Here is a 4,126-nt window from a genome sequence, read left to right on the forward strand (position 1 = left end):
TCCATTACTAAAACTTTTGATCATCCCAAACTGAAACTCTGTACAGTTTAAGAATTAACTACTTATCCTAACACCAGCCCCGGTAAGTTATATTCTAGTTCCTGACTCTGAACTTGCTTATTTTAATAATTTTATGTCAGTGAGATCATGGAATATTTGTCCTTTTGTGTCTGGCTTCTTTCACTCAACATGATGACTTCAAAGTTCATTCATGTTATCACATGTATCAGAATTTCATTCCATTTTATGACTAAATGATATTTCATTGTGTGTATATACCACATTTTATTTTTCCATTCATCTGCTGATTGACGCTTGGTTTGCTTCCATCTTTTGGCAGTTATGAATAATGCCTTTATGAACATTAGTATGAAAATACCTGTTCCTGTCACCACTTTCAATTCCTTTGGGTATATTCCTAGAAGTGGGATTATCAGGTCATATCGTAATTCTGTACTTAACTTTTTTTTCATATTTGAAATACAACTTTATTCTGATTCTAAACAAAAGAGAATGGGAAGGACAATAACAAACAAGACTTCACCACTGAATTTTGTGATATGATTGTAGCAGTTTTATTTGAAACTCAAAAAGGAAGCAATTGTGCTCCAAAATAGCTAAATATGCAGGTCCAAGACATGAAGCTTTTTTTTTTTTTAACTGGCACATTCACCCCAAAGCCCATTCATCTCCTTCAGCATCCCAAAGATTAAAGACATGTTCCGCTTAGCCGTGTAATAAAATGGCAAGCATGCTGCACCACTGACATTGCAGGACAGTTGCCTATAAAACTAGACTTCTGACACTGGGCTCCAGCTTCATTTTCTCACAGGTCGACATCCTCATCTGGCAGAGCGGTATATTTATACTGTCATATTTATACTGTGCTGCCGAAGCTAGGTCCATGACAACCTCTGGTGAGGCAAGAGCAGACATGGCAACAAACTTCAAATTAGGGTCACTAATCAGTTTTCTAGCAAGCTAAAGAAAGGACTTTTCAAAGCTGTAGTTACTTTTGGTAGAAATGTCATAGTACTGAAGATTCTTCTCTCAGTGGAAGACGATGGATTTTTCCTTAACTTTCCTGTCTTTGATATACACTTGGTTGCCACAAAACATCATGGGCATATTTTCACACACTCATACCAGATCTCTATACCAGTTAGTTACACTCTTGTGAGTAACTCTTAGTGTTACATCAAATGTTATAATGGCACACTGGGCTTGGATGTAATAGACATCTCTCAGTCCACTGAATTTCTCCTGACTGGCAGTATCCCATAAATTGAACTTCATAGGCCCTCTGTTGGTATGGAACACAAGGGGATGGAGCTTAATGCCCAAGGTGTCTACAAACTTCTCAAATTCACTAGTCGAATGCTGTTTCACAGATGTAGTTTCTCCAGTACCAACATTGCCAACCAATACAAGTTTAAACTGAGCTTGAGGTTCTCCTTGAGCAGCCATCATGATGGTGCTTTCGGAAACACCTCTGTTTCCTGTCTGAGTATACTTAACTTTTGAGGACCCACCAAATTGTCTTCCACAGTGGTTGCACCATTTCACATGACCATCAGCAATGAATGAGTGTTCCTATTTCTCCATATCCTCTCCAACACTTGTAACTTTCCGTTTTTTAAAAATAATAGCCAGTCCAGTGGGTATTAAATGGTTTCTCATTCTCATTTTGATTTGCATCTTCCTAGTGACTAATGATTTTGAGCATCTTTTCATGTGCCATTTGGCCATTGGTATATCTTCTTTGGAAAATTTTTATTCAAGCCTTCTACCTTTTTTAAAATTGCATTGTTTGTCTTTTTGTTGAGTTGTAAGAGTTCTTTATATTTTAGATTTTAAACCGTTATCATATATGTAGCTCCCAAATGTTTGCTCCCATATTCTTTAGGTTGTCTTTTTACTTTCACAATGATGTCCTTTGATGTACAAAATTTTTAAAATTTGATGAGAATCCATTTATCTTTTTTTTCTCTTATTGCTTGTGATTTTTTTCCTATTATTGAGAAAAAAATTATTTTTTAAAAATTTTTTCTCTTATTGCTTGTGCTTTGGGTGTAAAGTCTAAGAAACCATTGCCTAATGCAAGATGTCATGCACCATTTAAGCACTTTATTAATGAATTTAATCTTCATAACAACCCTATGGGTTAGAGTCTATTATTATCATCAGTTTATAGATAAGATACAGAAAAGTGAACTAATTTTTCCTAGGTTGCCCCAGTGCTACTAAATAGTGAAACAAGGATATAAATCCAATTAATTTTAACTCTAGAATTCATGCTTTTTCATTGTGCTTTATTGCCTTCCATGAAACTAGTAAAGTATAAGAAAGTGCTCTATAACTGGAAGTGCTATACAAATATAAGATGTGACAGATTACTGACTAGCTATCCCTTGCATTGTGGGGCAGCCAGATGATTGCATATTGTCCAGTGAAATGTGGGTAGAAGAGACACTCATGACTTCCAGGCTGACATGTAAAGTCTTCCCATTTGTTTTTCCCATCCTTTGACTGAATTGAAAGTATTCCAAGGACCTAAATAGGGGTGGAACAAGATGGAAGGAGTATGAATCCCTTTCACTGTGAAGAGAAGACCTACCTAACCAGAAACATTCATATTGGACTGCTGCTTGAGAAAGAAAGAAATTTTTATTGTTTTAAGACATTTAAACTTGGCATTATTCATTGTTAGCCAAACTTGAGTAAAGGCAAGTTGTTATTATTAGAATACTATCCAAGTTCTCTTCCATTTTAGCTCTTTTCTTTTTCTCTTATCAACCAAGCCCTTAAGTCCTCAAGATTTTGTTCTCAGCCCTCATCTTTATTCTCTTTTCTCACTCACCTGTTCAGTAACTTCACACTTCAACCATCAGTTCTCTCTCTTATAGAGTAACTACACTTACCTCTGCCTGTGGTTCACCTTTACTTAAATGCCTTCCTATAGCCCTTTGGACTAGTCATGACTAAAACGTACTTCGTCCTCTTCCCTAATCTAGGTACTGCCATCCCTGTTTCTGTGTACCCAGACTGTAAGGAAAATATTGAATTTATCATTCATATACTTCTCTGTCCTCCTTCTTTCACCACACAATTCAGTCAATTGCCCTAATATTCTCATTCTACAGCATCTCTCTTTTCTGGCCATTTACTTCCATGTCTACTGTCACTCTTCCTTTTGGAGTGCATGTCCTCCAAACTTTGTAATGCCTTCCAACTGGAATTTGAATTAAAATCTGCTTGACTACATTTTCTTTCTTTCCTTCAAAATCAAAGCTTTCATCAAATCATGCTAAAGTCATTAATGGTTGTTAACTGTTGCATTAATTTTAAATGTCACAGTTTGACATTCAAAGTCCTAAACACAATAATAATAGTAATAGAAATAATTTTTATGTCATTCTCCTATAACCCAATATACACTTGATACCCCAGATAAACATTGAAACAGCCCACAGCTTTTTCAACTACATGTTAGGATCTTACTGTTTTTACTCACACTACCTGGTTTATAAAATAATGCCCTTTGTCAAGATCTATCTCAAATGCCATTTCTTTCATGAAGCCTTTGTGAGAAAAATTCTTATTATGAAAAATATTTAAATGCATAAAAAGGACAAAATAGGGTAACAACCCCCCATATATCTATCATATAACTTCAATAATTATCAACTCATGCCAAGCTTCTTTCATCCATACCCCCACCCACTACTCTTCCTTTTACTAGGTCCTCTGAATGTAATCACTCCCTCCTCTTTGTATCTCTCTTGCAGCATGAACGTTGCTGTATTTGCTATTCACATACATTTTACACTTTACACAAGAGTTGAAACCCCTTGACGATAGGGGCCTATGTGTTTCTACCCTTTAGCACCTATCTAGCATGGTACCTTGGACCTAATAAGTGTGCAACAAATACTTTTTAATTTTAATTGTACTACCTAATGCCATTTTAAAATCATTTGTTTTCTACAGTGTTAATAATCATGCCTTTGGACAAAATTATCTCTACACAAAGCCAACATGACCACCAATCCTATTTTTAAATTTTCTGAGAAGAAGATCCATATGTTTCTTAGTGATTCAATGCCCTGTTTGGATTATCTCAATA

The 4,126-nt window shown here is 35.6% G+C and overlaps 1 pseudogene; it reads right to left on the bottom strand.

The window, feature by feature from the left end:
* Positions 1 to 826: 826 nt before the first annotated feature.
* LOC143665350 (GTP-binding nuclear protein Ran pseudogene) lies at positions 827 to 1,467 on the bottom strand (annotated as a pseudogene).
* Positions 1,468 to 4,126: the final 2,659 nt, after the last annotated feature.

Source organism: Tamandua tetradactyla, chromosome 21, assembly GCF_023851605.1.
Source record: "Tamandua tetradactyla isolate mTamTet1 chromosome 21, mTamTet1.pri, whole genome shotgun sequence".
In the NCBI taxonomy this organism is placed as follows: Eukaryota; Metazoa; Chordata; class Mammalia; order Pilosa; family Myrmecophagidae; genus Tamandua; species Tamandua tetradactyla.